Raw genomic sequence first — 19,252 nt, forward strand, 5'->3', positions numbered from 1 at the left:
TCAGTGTGGCTGGATTTATGTTGAGGTCTTTGATCCATTTGGACTTAAGTTTTGTGCATGGCGATAAACATGGATCGATCTGCATTCTTCTACATGCCAGTCTCCAATTGTGCCAGCACCATTTGTTGAAGATGCTTTCTTTATTCCATTGTATATTTTTAGCTTCTTTGTCAAGCTCTATTATAGAGCTATAGTCCTGAAAACAGCTTGGTATTGGCACAAAAATAGACAGGTAGACCAATGGAATCGAATTGAAAATCCGGGTATTAACCCACACACGTACGAAAGCATTTGTTTAATAAATGAAACGTTCTGAGTTTTAAGAATAAGTCGTATTCCACTGCTCGCTCCTACAATTCTGGTCCACAGTAGAGTATAATTTAGCATCTAATTTAGCCTAGAGTTTGTATTTAATTTAACACAGCACTATGCAATCCTGTTCTATAAAGAGTGCTATGATTTCTAGGAACTTTGCCAGGCCTTATGATTTCTAGGAATCAGTGGACTTCACAAACAAAATGGTCAATTTGCCCTGTTTAACTCAGTCTTCCTAATATGGACCTCTGGTTCAATTTGTACACTGCCTTTTCTCTTTTATGTATCTGTTCATAGATGTAGTTATGTATGCTTTGTTTATACAAAAGATTCTTGCCAGTTATTTTTGAAAAGGCACAGCCATTAAGTAACCTTATAAATATTTATTGTGCATCTGTCATGTGCCAAGTGCTAGCTAAGACATCTAAGACATGGAAAGCCAACAGCATCATTGAATCCTGTCCTTAGGTTCCTCCATGTTAGTAGCCAGGCAACTGGGAAGATGCCCACAATGCATGGTGTGGCATGGTATTCTAAGGATTCCCCAGCCTTTCTATTGAAAAGCTCAGGAGGTAAACGCTTGTATTAGGAGCATGTATAAAATTACACTCAGTCAATCACACGGGCAGAAAGGGATAGTTCTTTATCATTCCAAAAGAAGTACACTTTCTGATACCCAATTAATTTGGGTTTATCACTCCAGTGCCCCTCCTTCTCCGAGGCATAGTCTTGAAACATGTAATCTAAACTCCACAGGAGGACTCTGCTGTCCTGCTCAGTGGAAGCTTGGGCAGAAGGAAACACAATGTTATTGAATGGAGAGTTAGGCATGCCAGTCTGTGGACTGTGCTTTAGAAGCTCTTGATATTGGTCCCAGACTCTGGGTATCTCTACTCATACTACCCCTACCTCCTGACCGCATCTGTATCTGAAGGCATGATGCCTCGCCACCTATGTCTCTGCACTATAGCCTTTGATGGCTACCATCTAAGAGCTTCGCGACCTGACTAGAGTCCCTCTAGGCATCAAACATTTTTATTCTTTCCCATCTCTGTTTTGGACCTTAGGGACTCTCAGCAGGCTAGGGTGGTCAAGGTCCCTAACGCTTACCCCAACACTCCTTGTCACCTCCTCAAGCATGACTTCTCTTGTGCTGTCCTGCCATACTGGCAACATGGGCTGAGCTTTACCAGGTATAGTATGTATAGTGTCCTCATGCTGCCTTCTGCTCCGCATTCTCACTAAGGCTCCATGCTTCCATGTGACCCTACTTTCACTCCAGGTTTTCAATGGCCCACCCCACACCCTGTCTTGCAAGAATTCTATTTCCTTCACATCTTCATCCTTTCTTAACTCATAGCGCTGTGGCTTTCCTTGTTTGGCTTATTACATGAAAGCCCAAATTTGAGAAATCCTTCCCTGTCTTACATTGTTTTCTTGGAAGTCTGTAGTGCTGCTGTCTGGTTGTGTACTCTTAAACTATGGGTATAAAAAGTCCAGGAACCAGTAGGGATTTACTTAGAACAAAAAACAACTGGCTTAATGTTTTTAAAAATGTATTCCCACAAATCAAAACTATCAAAGTTGTTTGCCCAGAGATCCAAGTCACCCAAGCCATCTTCCAGTACTTTTGCCTTTGAAACTTGTAAGAAAATACAGAGATGAATTCATATTTGTTGGCTGTCTTCAAGGTCAAGGCATAGCTCTGGGTGTTTCATAGTCCCTATCTTCTTTAGTCCTCCATGGAGCTATGACTCGCATCTTACAAAGGAAGGAAGGAAGTCTGACAAGATATTATATCATTTTTCTTAAATAACTGGGGTAGAAATGTTGAGGACAGAATTTACAACTGGATCTGTCTCTTCTCAAAGCTTGTTTGCCTTCCCCTCTTCCACAGTGAGCAAAGTATGCGTCATTTAATTGCAAACTAACAGTGTACTGATGTGTTTTTCCTGTATCTGCTGTTTCTAGCATCCAATGTTCTTTGAAAAAAATCAATGGATGTAATGCATTTGTGACTGTTTTCCTGCTTTGGGAGTAAGCATAATGTACCAGCTGTGGATATCCATGGTGGCTGACAGCTATACCATTGCTTTTCAATCTTCTCTGGGCCCTGCTGTTTGATGTGGAATCCGTAGTTACAAAAAAGAACCAATAACAAGATTGGGAAAATTAAACCTGCTGGGATGGTCTGTTCCACACAGCTTTGTAACAGAACCTCATGTTGAAGAAAGGGTTCTGCCTGTGCATATAAATGCAGATTTTCCCCGAGTGGCTCCAGCTCGGAGGAGAGGCTGCCAAGTCTCAGCAAAATCAGAGCTCTCTTGTGAGCATAAAGAAGCCTCTGTGGCATGCAGAAAAGCATCTCAGCTGACATTTTGGCAACTGATCCACAAGAGTCCCGAGGGTTGAGAGTTCAGGAGTTAAATATAACTTTCTTACCATGAATATCCACTTAAGTCCTCCTGGAAAGGCTGTGACCCAGAAGCTCCCAACAAAGGTGATAGAATCTATGAAGTATTTCCTAAGGACCGGGCAGTTAGGACAAGATAACCAATCTTGAATTACTTATGAACAACACACCTGTTTCCAAAAGAAGGAAGAATATGGTACCCATTAAGGCAATATAGGTAAAGCACTGATATTATTATAATGGCATTCTTCACATACAAGTGGCATCAAAATGTTATGAGCTAGTATTTTGTGAAACTTGCCTTTTGGTAACTTAAATAACATGTATACACAAATATAGCTACAGATACATGCATATGTAACTGTGTGTGGATGAGAGTGTTTTATGGTTTAGAAAAGAACATTGAACCAGGACTCAGATTAGAAGCATAACCCTGCCTTTCCAGCAAAACATGGCACTTATGGAATTCTCCTGCAATTCAGATTTCTCATACTTAAAGCAAAAATGGCAAGCTTCCTTTATTGTCAATTGACATACAAGCATGAGGCATGCTATGCTTCTGTGATATTCTAATACTGTCAATTCTCCTTGTGAAAGAGACAATAGGACCACAGCAACTCTTATAAAAGAAAGCATTTAGTTTGGACTTGCTTTTAGTTCCTGGGGTTTAGTCCATTATCACCATGGCAGGAAGTATGGTGGTATGCAGAGATGTGGTGCCCCAGAAGTAGCTGAGAGTTATACATCTGAATCTGCAGGCAGCTTTGAAGCCCCAAAGCCCACCCCCAATGGCATACTTCTTTCAACAAAGCCACACTATTCCAACAAGGAGTAGTACCTTTTACTACCTCTCAAGTAGCACCACTCCCTGATGGCCAAGCATTCAAATATATGAGCCTATGGGGACCATTCTTGTTCAAACCACCACACCATGAAAAGTAGGTTGTATGGGTCTTCCAAAGGTCCTATTCATGCCACCCACCCCCACGTGCCACCTGTTGGAGGTTGAATAAAATACAATTTTATAATGTCGGGTCAGTACTAGAAGCCACAAAGAACAGAGACTGGCCCCTTGATGTTCCCCATTGTGTCTTTGCACTTGGTTCAGTACAATCCAATAGAAAAACAAGATGATAAAATGCAACAACCTATGGAAAACTTCTTTGTTCTGAAGTACTGCAATGATGTGTTAATATAGTAACTGGTTTATGGTTTTCTCTGCTTCATATTCCTTTTCTGAAACCCATAACCTGTCTTCTGCATCTTTGCTCAACTTCCCCCACATACAGTATTTCCTAAGGCTTTCTGTGTTGCATTTTTGGGAACAGATATCCTAAGTTGTATGCATATCTAATGTATGTATGATTCATCAAGGTTTTTATAAGATATGTACCCCAAAGTAGTCCGGTGTTTAGGATGTAAACATGTGTGAATAGATGATCTTATTAATATCTATTGACTCATCACTTCTTCACATGCCACCTACATTACTAGCTCTTCCTATGTTCAAATCAGTGTTCATGATTTGTAACATGAATAATAAAAACCCAGAAACAGATACTCGGGTTCAAGCTGAAGATCAGAAAAGCAAAGTGGCCAGTCACTAGAGAGTTCTTACCTCTGCCAATGCTCAGACAGAAATGCCGATCGTGTCCTCTGATTGCATCTCCAAACTGCACTGCTCCTCCAAATGCCTCGACTGCCGAGAGAATAGTCTGAGACCCTGACCTCCTGTCTAGCACTAATTCTAGTGCTAGAATTAGAAGAGTGCACTACCACTTTCCAGCTTATATGGCTAACTAGTATGGCTGCTGGGATTAAAGGTGCATACCACCACTGCCTAGCCTTTATGGCTATGGCCAGTTTTGCATTCTGATATTCAGGCAAACTTTATTAGATCATAAAAAATCACTACAATAATTTTCTAGGACTGTCATAACAAATTACCACAAGTCAAGTGTTCTAAAGTAACAAAAATGCATCTTATCACAGTACAGGAACTAGAAGTCCAAAACCAAGGTTGTCAATAGAAGTGGTTTATGTTGGAGGCTCTGTGACCCTGGTTAGAGGCCAGCCTGGATTACATGAGACTTCAAGTATACCCTAAGCTACATAGTGAGACCTGTTCCAAAATGTCAAGGGCTAGAGGCATAGCCTAGTGTTAGACCTCTTGCCTATATGGCACATGTAAGATGTTTGCATCACAACATGCAAACTACCTAACTAACTGAATGTATAAAAAGAAGGAAGCATTTTTCACATAAGGATAAGAAATTTAAAGACATACTGTTAAGTATGAGGTAAAAACAGAGTAGATTCCTGTGCATAAAGTGGCAAAATAATATTCACAAGAATTTGCATAATATATGGTTGGAAGCTGCCAAGAAAGTTGTTGACATTGGTTGCCCAGAACTAGTTGGGCAGAGGCCATGGTAAGAGGGAGTACTTTTACTCCAAGACATTTTGTACCGTTTGAATCTTGGACACTGAGAATATTTTGTCCACCATCATTTGTTGATATATTTATCACTTATTCATTGACTCACTCTTAGAATTTTTTAAGTTATTTGAAATGGGAGGTTATGAATATGATTTATCTCCACTTCTTCCTGGAACCCACTAACTAGACAGACAATGACTTTTCTAGTCATAAGTCAACAAGGATGCAAAGAAGAAAAGAGAAGGCACACTTAAGTGCGTGGTTTCAGCATCTTGTGTGGAGGGAGAGAATTAGGGGCCTTGGGATTTCTGAGATCTGGAGGACAGGAGAGAAACAAAATTCAGGGATATTTTACAAGGTGACCATGGTGTAGGTTATTCAGAGTGGACAAAACAATAGACAAACGGATAGTAGAGTCTCCATTAAAAGCTGAAACTGTTCACCTCTAGGGAACAGAGCTACTGCAGATGTTGAACAGCAGCTTTTTGTATTGTGTGCTGAAATTCATCATGACAACATACACTTTATCACTTTGAAAAACACAGTTTATTGCTCAAAATGTTATGCTTGAGTTTTCAACGACATGAATGAACTTTATTCAACTGTAAGTGAACAAAATTAACCCAGAAAGTAATGGGTGTAAACTGACTAATGACCCAAGGATGAAGCTTGAGTAAAATTAAAATAATTATTCTTCCTATTAATAGTGCAGTTAGGTTTTTTCCAAATTTTCATCAAATGTTGCTTTCAAACAAGAAAATTCTTAGGGGCAGTAATTATGAGCAAAGTACACTTCACTTGTAATAATGTCATGCACAAGGGGCATGTGTCAATAATAAATATTATTAAATGTTAAATGATTCATTTAATTGTGGATTAGTCTAATTAGAATCTAAGAAAGATAATTCATCCACATGGTAAGAGATTATTCTCTGATAAACAGTTAGTCCTACTATTTCAAAAGGGGAAAACTACCAAGAATAAACAAAAGTAAAAATCTTGGAAAAGACTTTTTTTTTTGGTTTTTGAGTTTCTCTGTAGACCAAGCTGACCTCAAACTCAGAGATTAACCTATCTCCTATCTCTGCTTCCCAGGTTTTGGGATTAAAGGTGTGTGTCACCACCACCCCAAGAAAAGGACTTTTAATGTAATTCTCATTCAATCGTTGACAGAAACTAGACTGCATTGGCAATAAAAGGAAAAGTGAGACATATGTTATGTCTTCCAGAAATTCAGGATTGTTACATTTCGATTTCTGAAAATACAGAAAAGGAATTTTATTTAACATTCAATGAACATGATGTCTACCCTTCAAACAATGACTATTGAAGTCAGTCACTCCTTGAGCAAATGGCTCTGGAATGTTTGTCACCAGAAAGACATTCTGGAATAGCTTATTGGACCAATATGGATAAGATGATGGTCATGAACTCAAGAATACCCATGGTCATGATAACAGTTGTTACCATAGTGCATTACATATCTCTAGTACACTCTATGGGATAAAGCTGGAAGCCTAGCCTAGTAATTGTGACCAGAAGTTCTTTGACTCTGGGGAAATTAGATGGGTGGTTCAGTCAGATGAGGAACCTAATAGGTCACATGTTAGGTGATGGAGGGAAAGGAACTACTTTGGTAGCTGAGATTCTGGGGCTGGAAAAGACACCTATGAGGGCAGATATCAAATTATCCAGGGCAATACATTGTGTAATGGTGGCAAGATGGAAGGAAATACCCCAGTTATCCCCAAATTAGATGAATGAAGTCAGTCACAGTAGTTAAAGCTATGCAATACATAACTTCAAATGCCAGAACTATGAAGGCCATAAAGATACACAAAGACATGAATACAAAATAATGCCCAGAGAGGAAAAAGAAACACAAGGATTATCACTAAATTAAATCCCTGCACATTTAGAATGGCAGCCGGAAGTTACGAACATGAGTTGATCGATTTAAACTTTATTTTTGTTTCTCTGGCAGTGTTACATATGCTTGTACTTAAAAAGAAAAAGAATGTCTTTTGTTGCTCCCAAAATAATCTCTTTTGTTGAATCATAAGAGACATGTCCTGACTGCAAAAATTTCCAAAGGAACTCACATGAGGTTTTCTTCTCATGCGTGGGTCCACAGATGTTGTGTGTTTATGCTGGATTGAGGGAGCATTTATAAATAAAAGGTAGACCCACACATATAGGCAGTATTAAGAGAATTCAGGGGATTTTTAAAAGCACACATGAAGTTGGGAAACAAAAGTGGTGATGGTAAGATGGGGAGGAAATAGCCAGGAGGGAATGAGGGAGTGGACTTGACTGAAACACATTATATGCATGTATGAAATTCTCAAACAATCAAAATTTGAAGGAACAAAAAGGACATGTTCATCAAACCTCTTTTCATCAAATGCCAACAACAGGGAACAACAGTGACACTTTGTTTCCCCCTGGAAAATCCATGCTATTAATGAGTCTTCATAATTGGGAGATCATATAGAAATCTAGTCTGGTGGATTTTAAATTCTGTTCCACTGGATGGCTTAGAATCCCACTTCTTAGATAATGAGATGACACAGTGAACGAGCTGGTGTAATTCCTTCCTCCCTCCTCCCACACTCCACCCTGGAACTCCAAACACAAAAACAATTCTATCAGAGCCACAGTGCTGAAATATCTGACTCAACACTGATATTTCCAAGGATGGCAGCACAGGCATGACGAGAAGTCCTGAAAACAGAGTCTGAGGCCCCACACCTGACCTACCTACAGAGTTGATGTCCGACCATGGACCCCAACTATCACCATCAGCTGAAACTTCCTCTGGTAATTATGATGCAATCCAAATATGTAAAACATCTCCATAAAGGACTAGAAAAAGGGCAACATCTGGCCTTTGCTGGAATGCTTCCAGTTACAGGAGTGTCTTTTCCATAGAAGACATAAGAATTATGAAACGACAGTGCTCTTTCTTGCCCATGGAGTTACGCTTTCTTGTGTCATCCAGAATCAAGACACCTCCCAATTCTCAGGACAAATAAGGTGGACTAAATGTGGGTGGCCAGCTGCCTAACTTTGCTTATCTTGTCACAATGGAAAACAAGATTTAAAGTCAATTTGCCATAATTCCTCTATTTCCGGTTACAGAATATGACCCAAACCAGTGCAATCATTGCACTTCTTCCAGACTTTTCAAAACTCAAACAAGAGCAGAAAAATGTTTCTCTCTGTAATCATGAAGCTAGACAAATACAGACTAGAGCTGCTGATGGCTGTGTTCTACTGCAGTGGTTGTTGTGATGGACAAGAACAGAATGGATCCACTGACATTGCTCCATCTCCATGGAGCTACACCGTTGAAACTGTCACTAGAGTAGAGAGAGCTGCCTAACATGGTTATGTCCTACCTGGATGTAGCCGGCCCACACCCAATGGCTGGATTATGGAGATAAACAGGCACCCAGCTCCTCTGTCTCAATTCAAGAGAACTTGAAGACCTGTCCCAGTTCCAGACCTCAGGGAATGGCTAAGGCTATTGTGAGACCACCGCATCCTGTCGTCTCTTGCCACACTTGTCTGCTTCTTTCCTTCTCAGCCAGCTATCCTTTATAAGGCTACTCGGAGCAAATCTCCAACCTAGGGTTTGCTTTTCCAGATGCCCCAAGACATGCCTGTCTGCAGGAATCTCATCTGAGGAAGGAAGGGTGGGGGCCGACCGAGACAGCAGAGGTGAACGATACCCAGATGGAATCCTACAGCATTTTGACTCTCCATTTCTCTTCTCCCAAATATCCTAACTTTGCTTAATTATGCATGCTTCCATACAGCTCAACATTCTGCTAATTTGATACTCAGACCTGAATATAACTCTCTAAGTGTGGACCTGGAAGGCTAGCCTATTGGGCAATTTTATACTCTTCACACTTCTATAGTTTAGCCGACGATTAGATCAACTTTCTAGCAGCCCAAAAATGCTGTTGGTTTATATGGCGCTTGCATTTCCCAACCACTCCCATATTTCTTTCTGTCAAGGCAGCTCCCTCCCATTGCATCCAAACATTTCCACCTCTCAAAGAACTGCCGACACTTTACGGCTGGCTTTAAAACACATGCACCAAATACGGGCAGAGCACTGGGAGACCCGAGAGAGGTGAAAGGCTTACTTTTACAGTGTATTGTATGAAAATAATATGTATATAGATTCTGTATTTTTCTAAAACTGCACACACTGTTCCGCACCCCTGTGTTCAGATCCCTTGGGAATTTTCAGAAAACGCCTCCTTCATGATTGCTTTATGCTCTCAAGGTTAATGTACAGAACTTTTAAACAAATCTAATGTATATGATGCATGTGATAATTGTCCCAAAGATGTTCATTGTTTGTAACGAACTGTGTTTGAAAATTCTGTTCCAGTTATTGATCTCATTGAGAAAATTGAACTGTCTACAAATTTAAAGTTTATTACATTTTTAATTAATTAATTAATTAATTAATTTTCCTCTGTTTCTGTTTAGAAAAGGGCTGGCCTCCCATGGGTATCAACAAAGCATGGCATATCAAGTTGCAGTAAGACTAAGCATCTCCTCTTGTATTAAGGCAATCCAGTATGAGAAACAGATTCTCAAAAGCCAGCCAAAGTGTTAAGGACAACAGTTGCTCCATTGTTAGGAGTCCCACAGGTAAACCAAGCTACTCAACTGCCATTTCCAAGTAGAGGGCCTAGGTCAGTCTCATGCAGGCTTCCTGGTTGTTGGTCAGACTCTGTGAGCCCCTATGAGTCACATTAGTTGTTTCTGTGAGTTTTCGTGTGATGTCCTTGACCCCTCTGGTTTCTACAGTCCTTCCTCCCTCTCTTCAGTTGAATTCTCTGAGCTCGTCCTAATATTTGATTGTGGGTCTCTGCATCCGTTACTGGCTAATGATCTCTGATGACAACGGGGGTAGTCAATCTGATCACAGGAGATGGCTAATTCAGACTATCTGTCCATTATTGCTAGGGATCTTAGCTGGGGTCATCTTTGTAGATTCCTGGGAGTTTCTCTTGCACCAGGTTTCTACTGTAGAGCTATTATAATAAAAATTGCATGGTATTGGCATAAAAACAGATAGGTAAACCAATGAACTCAAATTGAAGACCCAGACATAAATCCACACACCTATGGACACCTGATTTTTGACAAAGAAGAAAAATTATACAATGGAGAAAAGAAATCATCTTAAACAAATGGTGCTAGCATAGTTGGATGTCAGCATGTAGAAGAATGCTAATAGACCCATATCTATCACCCTGAACAAAAGTCAAGTTCAAGTAGATCAAATACCTTAGCATAGTAGTTACACTGAACCTGATAAAAGAGAAAGTGGGAAATAGCCTTCAACATATTGGCCCAGGAGACAACTTCCCAAATTAAACACCAATAGCACAGACACTAAGACTTACAAATAATAAATGGGACCTCAGAAAACTGAAAAGCCTCTGTAAGGCAAAGGACACTGTCAATAGGACAAAATGGCAGTGTACAGAATGGGAAAAGATCTTCACCAATCCCACATCTGACAGAGGGTTGGTCTCCAAAATATATTTTTTAATTTCTAGAAATGAAATGTGTGGAGCTGGGTGGGGTTTTAAAGATCTAATGCCAGCATGTTGGGTACCCCTCCATCCTCTCTCACACTCACACTCACCCACCATGACAGGCACTGCTCATCAAATCCAGCACTCTTCCAGAACTACACTGATGCTCCATTCCCAGAGGCTCTTCTTCTCCAGAGCCCAAATGCTGCTCCGTCTTTCTCAGAATACCGCATCGGCCATCTCCCTCCAATTAGCTGGTTCTGGAAAATGGAAAGTAAGGTAAACTTTGCTTTCCTCCCCTCCCTCAATCACTTCATTTTCCCAAATGGGTTCAAATTTAAGACCCAAGTTTATATAACGGTTGGCAATCAAGCTTCAACTCATTCACAATTCAGTTCTCTGTTCACCTGCCCCATTCTGAAACTTATCCAATAATTCTAACCATTATCAGCCTGAAGACTGGTCAGGTGTGTAGAAGTCTGTGCACCACATCAATAAGCACATATTCCATTACAGATTGGATATGTAACCATTGCCTGGGCATACTTAAGACATGGAACCCATCTAGATGAAAAGATGGGGTCAGTCTAGGCCTCTGGTATCCACAGGTCTTAGACATGGCACCTCAATAGCACTACTAATAAAACACTGACAAATGGAAACATGCCCTGTACCCAGTGACTCATATCATCAAGCTAATCCCACAGTGGCTCCACCTTGCTGTTAGAAACAAGAGAGAGGGAGAGCAAAAGTAAATGCCATGTGTGTCCATCTGTTTGGTAACTGCAACAACCAGCCATAAATGGGAAGTGACAGACAAACGGTTTTGTTTGAAACTGAGACCAGCCTTCTGGCTTCTCGACTATCAGCTGGGGCCTTGGAGAAACAAACGGCCTTTGAGTTACTTGGGACCTTTGCATCTCCCCACACCAGCACCAATTCCTTTATGCCTGAGAGGCATCAGAGCTATGGAATCGACAGGATGGAAAACCACCAGTTGGCATGAGGTGCCCTGGGAGCCAGGCAGGAATTACAGGATGATGTGTCAGAATCTAGGAAATGGATGGAGCTTGCTTTGTCTCTGTTGTAAAAGAATAAACCTAAACTTTATCCCTGGGCATTGGGAGTCCAAACACCAAATCAGAATGAATTGTAGAGACACTAGACCAGTGCCATCACTTAGAAGATGACTATAAAGAAGATCAGAGAGGAAGGACACTTGACCAAGGTCACACAAATATGGCTTATGTTTCTAAGAGAATTTTTTTGAGGAATAAAGAGGGGCCAGAAAAAAATGTAAACCCTGGGAGCAACTGTACCCGTAAATAACTCATGCAATGAAACACCAGTTATTCTTTACAGATCTATTCCTCTCAGAAAGCACAAACCCTATTATCTGATCCCATCTGGCACCAGCCCTGACAACGGGTCTCCCTTCTTGCCAAGCTCTGAAGCTTCCCAAGGCAAAGTCCTAGCTACCGAGTGACTCACTCTGGAAACAAGCCGTGTGACTCAGTCTGTTCTCAAACCACTAGTGTAAGCTCCTGGAGACTTTGGTTTTACTACATCTACCATGTGTTAAAAAATAATTAAGTCAGCTGTAGATCTGTGCTAGATTGCATAGCAGAAACACAAGGGGTTTGATATTCAGTACATACTTCACTGGGACCAGTATTAGATGTTCTATCCATTGTCACCCTCACAACAGCCCAAGGATAAAAACACTATTTGACAGTGTGAGGCAGTAAGCGTCAGAGACGACAAGTAACTAGAAATGGAGTTTCGGAGGGGTTACCCTTGTTTTCTTTGTTCCTTACACTTCTCCACCCTCATACCTCACTGCAATTCTTGCCATATGTTCAAGGAGTAATTACCTGTGTCATTTTAATTTTTTCTTTTTCCCCCCTCAATATATGTTTTTATTTAAATTAGAAACATGCATGCTTCACATGCTCCCTCTCCCACCCCTCCTCCCTTGTCCCTCCCTTGTCCCTCCACCAGTCAACCCCCAGCCCCCAGCCAATACTTACATCATTCCCCAGGGAGGGTGAGGCCCTCCTTGGGGTATCTCCAAAGTCTGTCATTTCATCCAGGGCAGGACCTAAGCCCTCCCCCATGTGTCCAGGCTGAGAGAGCATCCCTCCATGTGGAATGGGCTCCCAAAGATTATTCATACACCATGGTAAACACTGATCTACTACCCAAGGCCCCAGTGGTTTCTGTGGCCTCCTCACTGGCACTACATTCATGGAGTCTGGATCAGTCCCCCTGTTGGCCTCTCAGCCATCAGTCTGGGATTCAAGAGCTCTCCCTTATCCAGTCAGCTGTCTTTGTGGGTTTCACCATCACGGTCTTGACCCCTTTGCTCATCACTCTTCCATCTCTGTCACTGGGTTCCAGGAGTTCACTTCAGTGTTTAGCTGTGGTTATCTGTCTCTGCTTCCATCAGTCACTAGATGAAGATTCTAGGATGGCATATAAGGTAGTCATCAACCCTATCATCAAGGAGGGGCTATTAATGTATCTCTCCACTATTGTTTGCCAGTTGGCGTTATCCTTGTAGATCTCTGGAGATCTCACTAGTGTCAACTCTCTCCTCAAGACTATAATGACTTGATCCTTTCCTTTTCTCCCTCCAAATCCTCCTATATAATCCTTTCTTGCTCTCTCTCAAATCCATTACCTGTTTTTATTAATTTTTGGTGTGGTGTGGTGTGTGTGTGTACATCTATATCCCGTATACATCAATACAACCTTCTCGGTCTGTATAATGTGACTTGCATGCATGTTTTCAGGGCTGACCATTTGATGCTGGATGACCAGCTGGTGTGCTCATCCCCAGGAAAGACCCTTTCTCCCTCTCTCAGCACTGCTTCAGTCTTGCCTGTCCACAGTAGTGCACTTTTTATCATTCAGTTATATTTAGGCAGCCGTGTTGGTGAGACTCCGTGGCTGTCACATCTAACATTCCTAGGGGACTCAATCCTGTGACATTTCATCAACACTACATGTCTGTAGAAGAGTAATGATGTCATTTATTTATCATATTTACAGAAAAACGGTAGGTAAAGGTTCCTGCCATCAACTTGACAACACTCATTTGATTCCTAGAATCAGCCTGTTGGAAGGAAAGAATTGACTCCAAAAAGCTGTCCTCTGACCTTCAACTACATGCATGGGTGTGTCCACACATACACATAATAAACAAACAAACAAATAAGACTTTGGAGATGGGTATCTATAGAACCTTTAAGAAATCTCACCAGGGACATCTTCCTTGATACATCAGTGACAAGAGCATCTAACTGGAGGCTGGACCTCAAAGGAGAAACCAAATCGTGTAGGTACAATTAGTGTGGGTGCAAATATTGTGGGCGCAATAGCTTTGGATAAGCTATTGTCATAAAGTCAGAGTAAGTTTACCAGATGTTAAGAGATATTAAGAAGGCCAGGGAAAAGCTAGCCCAATGAACTGAGACTAGTACAGCCCATTTCTGGACTCATAGCAAGAAAAATACCTAAATATTGCATGCAGTTCTTTAGCTTCACCGAAGTTTATTGGAGCACAATTCCCTTCAAACCAAATTGATAGCCATACCTTTCACCCTTGACTTGGTATTTCTCAGGCCTTAACACATGTTGGGTGGAGTAGAACAGTCTGAGTTAGAGATTATGTAACACTCTCCCATGGCTATTTGGAAGCACTTGCTCTAAGGTGCCTGAGTGAGGAAGTGAGCTTTAAACACAGGTCCAGCCTACTCTCAGACCCACTAAGCCCACAACTTCCCCACGCACCATAGCTTACCACACCTTCAGCAGGTTTAGAGGGTGGTATTGCTTGCTCGTGAGCAGAGAGAGATGTGGGTAGAGTTAATTTGGGGGTGCTGCCTGCTGAAGAGAGCCCCAGTGTGGCCCCAAGTTCACTCTAGGGCTCTCTCGGTGTCTGTGTGTGGTCTCACATGCTTTCCTGATTTTTACAGTTCCTTATTTCCTCATGCCTCTCTCTAACACATTCTCCCACAGTGTTTTTTATGACCTTTTTTCCTTAAATCCTCATCTCATCCTGAAAGACTTTCTCTCTCCTCTCTCCCTGACTCTATGTCCTAATTTTCCTCTAAGACTGACTCACTCTGTAAGCTAACAGGAAAGGCTAACCCAGCCTCAAAAGGTAAATTATCAAAAAAAAGTTATAAGATGGACACGCATGGCAGTTTTCACACCCTTGGGTAATAGGGAAGTGTAAGGATTTAAAGCTCTAAATCCAGACTCTGCTATAAAGGACTGTGTAACCCTGGGTCTGGAACTTCATTTTCATGTACGCTTCAAAGTGGCCACCAGTCTTTGTTTATGTATACAGTGTTCTTGATGTATGTATATGCCAGCCCCACCAGAATTCATGGCTGTGAGCCACCATGTGGTTGCTGGGAATTGAACTCGGGACCTGTGGAAGAACATCCAGTGCTCTTAGCTGCTGAGCCATCTCTCCAACTGTGGCCACCAGTCTTTAAAATCCATCATGGAGATGAGCAGAAATAATGCCAGACATAGAAAAGGCCCTCAGAAACTGTACATTGATGATAGATCAATCCGCTTTAGGATAAGAAACTGTCTAGATGGAGAACACATTAGTGAACACTTACTTGTCCTTTATCATATGCTAGGCGGTGAATTTAGTGATGAAAGGGATGAAATTAAGTGAAAAAGTGGTCATCTATCTCTGTACCCAATGCTGTGCATGGATTTTTTTTTATTTAATCTTCAAAACAGATCTAAGCAGGATAATCTATATTATGCCCATTCCGAAGTTGGAGAAACTAAGATCTGAAGACATTAAGAGCTGCTGTCTTACTATGTTTTAGTATGCTATAACAGAATATACAAACAACATAATTTATAAAAAGTAGTTATGTTTTACAGTGCACAAAATCCAAGATTGAGTGGTTGGCATTTGCTGAGAGTTTCATTGCACTAGTGTGCAAAGGTAAAAAGGAAGGGAGGATGTAATAAACAAGTGAGGAAGGGGCGAGAGGGGAGAGGAAGGGAGGAAGGGAGGAAGGGAGAGGGAGCACTAAATATAACAAGCAAACTCTAAAAATAATCAATCCATTCCCACAGTGAAACTAACCCATTCATGAGAGCAGAGTCCCCAGAGGCTCCACCTTCCAGCAATGATGCATTGGGATTAATTTTGTAGCACAGGAAATTTGGGGAAGAGAGTCACTGTGTTACTTTCCCCCAAGGTATATACTCCAGGTGGGGCACCAACAGACAAAGAAAGGATTCATCCAAGTCTGACGTGGTGAACCAGTGAGGATTACTACAGGAGCAGAGATGACTAAAAAGTGACTGCATCACCATCCTTGAACAGCTTGCAAATAACTCTACCACCAAAGAGCATAGGCAAACACACTCACCAGCAATTATAACTTCAGCTGTCAAAGGCGGCTTCTGCATCTCACGAATTCTGCCACCTTCCTCGTGTCAGTCTGTCTGATCTCACAAGGGTGCCATGTGTGATCACAGCTGCTCTGCTTCCAGGATGAACATGCCCAACTTTGAGTCAAGAATTATACTTGCCCCTTGTCATCCCTGAAATGGATGTCAGAATTGAGTACATCCCATTTGCTGATTAATTCAACTAATGAGAACTCCTCTTTTTCTATTTTTATTTAACTTGATATTTATCCATTCATTTCCTTCCAAATTCATTTACAGATTCCAAAGACCTAAAAATAATTCTAGATAAATAAAAAAGTTGATGAGTGTATAAACCAAGGCTAGTGCCCTGCTGCCTGAGAATTAGTAAGATATACATGGTACCCAAGAGATGAGAAATGAGGCAAGATCCTCTGAACAGATGGGGAACATGGCGAGGGGTGGGGGGAGGGGGACCTGGGAAATAGAGACAGGGAGAAGTGGAAGAGAGAGTAGGACGTGGAGGAACAGGAAGGTCGACTGGGGGGGGTAGGATAGGGGAAAGAGGGAATCATAGGTTAGAAGACAGATCAGGCACCATTGTGACATCTAGTGATCTAAACGGATGACACCAATTGGCAAGCTAAGCAATAGTGTAGAGACCACCTCGAATGCCTATTCCTGATAGTGAACTTGATGTCTATAACCATCCTGGAGCCTTCATCCAGTGACTGATGGAAGCAGAGGCAAACACCCACAGTTAAATACTGAATAGAACCCAAGGAACCCAGCGCAGAGAGAGAGGAGCAAAGAGCAAATTGGCAAAGAATGGGCTGGCAAAACCAGCAGAGACAGCTGATCTGAACAGAGGCGAGCTCTTGGACCCCAGACCGACAGCTGGAAGGCCAGCATGGGACCGATCCAGACCCTCTGAATGTGAGAGTCAATGAGGAGGCCTGGGCTACCTATGGGGATCAGTGTTTATCCCTCGAATACTAACAGACGTCGTGTGTCCATAACACAAAGAGGGTTGCTCTCTCTGCCTGGACTCTTAGGGAAGTGCCTGGACCCTACCCTGAATGAAATGGTAGACTCTAGATATCCCCTATGCGGAAGGAATTGGCAATAGGGTGGGAGGATGGGGGGGATGGTGGGGAGATGAGGGAGAAGGGGAGGGAGAGGAAACTGGGATTGACATGTAAAACAAGCTATTTAAAATTAAAAAATAAATAAATAAATGGAAAAAACAAAAAAATGAAATCTATCAATATTAGCAAACATTGCAATGAGATAGGTTCCTCAAAAGATAAAAATTGATTTACATAGCCAAATGGTTTTGACTTTTAAAATAATAGATGAAGTTCAATAAAGCTTTTGTTGCTTTCACATACACTTTAAAAATGTATATTTTAAGGTGTTTAATAATCTGTGCTGATTAGATCATGTCTACAACATCTTTTATTTGTAAAAGCTACAAAATCATAAGTAGAATGCTATTCCTTTTTATTTAATTTACAGTGTAACATTCAGGATGGAGGTTGAGATACATGTAATGATGGAAATTAAATAAAGCAATCTTACTTATTAAAACAATTGACTCTGTGAGATGGGAATGAAGTAGAGGCTCAGTTACTTCAATGAATCAACCAGAATTGGGATCTTGGCCAAACGCATTTTTTACTTATTTGTAATCTACCCCATGCCCGGCATTCTTCCAGTTTCTGGAGACAGAATGATGAAGAAGGCAAACAAATTCTCATCTTTTTCAGGTCCAGCGTTCTGCTGTGGGGCAGCCAACAGAAAATGAATAATCTAATGAATAACAAAATGTAAGTATGATGAAACCACAGAATAAAGGCAACGGAAGCAGGAATCAGTAGCAGATGGATGAAGTAGGACTTGAGTCCAGAGACCTAGAATGAACTAGCCAGAGACCTAAGTAATGAGGGAGATTGAGACATGGGGTGGTGGGGTGAGTTTCAAAAGCATACCTAAAGGCTAAGAGGAAAAACCCAGAGCAGGATAAGTTTGGTGTCTTTGCAACAGTCTAAAAAGCCAGTGTGACCAGAGACACAAAAAGTAGAAAGACAGGAAACTAGGTTTAAAAAATCAGAAAGGGAAGATCTTTGAGCCCTAAGAGTATATTTTCTTCTTGATGTCTTGGGAAGCCATTGGAGGAATCTGAGCAGCGAAATGACACATATAATTTATGTTTCTGAAAGATGACTGCCTAAGCGATTATTGCACAAAACTGTGGTTTCTTAAGTAAGTGGAATTTTATGGCTGGTCAGGGTTTATCTGGTGTGAATGTTTATCTGAGCAAAGAGAAGCCAGCCCAGCTTCCAGAAAGGGGAAGCCATTCTGGTGATAGTAAATACATGTGTGGTGGTGTAGGCAGGAGCTGGGAGTTATGTAAGTTTGCATTTCCCAAAGTAGCTTCTGTGAACACAAGTTTCAAGGTATGTGAATCAATGTTACACAATGAAAAGTTGAGTCAGCATAGGAAACACTTTACTCAGCATAGGTAAACATGGCTCAGCACCTGAGAATTCACAGAATCTTGAGAGTGCTCAAAAAGAGGCTGCAGTTGGTAACACCCTGGAACCTTTTTGCTGCAGTATTCTTTCCATGTGAAAACGAGACAGACCAGGAAATCCCATCACAAAGACTCCATCTTAAAGCAAGCTAAATTTTTATTCAGAGATAAAAACAAAATGCTGTTGCATAATAACCCACAAAGCCAAGAATTTGGATATTCTGGGATATTATAATACAATGTAAATAACTGATATGCCAGGGTTCATGATAAACAAATACATAAGGTCACTTTCTGCCCTGTTTAGAGCAGGGTGAGCTGTCCCAGAGAGAGAGAGAGAGAGAGAGAGAGAGAGAGAGAGAGAGAGAGAGAGGTGTCTTTGCACCATGGCTCTGGTTACAGAAGAGAAGAGGAAGGAATGCAAGCAGAGGGAGAGAGGGAGTAGGGTTTGAGAAGAAAGGCTGCTGTCTTGCAGAGTGGTCAAAAGCATCAAGAACAAAATGAGAATGGAGCATAGTGAAGAATGGATGCAAGACTAGGAGTTCTGAGATGGCTTCAAGTTT

The sequence above is a fragment of the Mesocricetus auratus genome, unplaced genomic scaffold (assembly GCF_017639785.1).
Source record: "Mesocricetus auratus isolate SY011 unplaced genomic scaffold, BCM_Maur_2.0 Super-Scaffold_6730, whole genome shotgun sequence".
In the NCBI taxonomy this organism is placed as follows: Eukaryota; Metazoa; Chordata; class Mammalia; order Rodentia; family Cricetidae; genus Mesocricetus; species Mesocricetus auratus.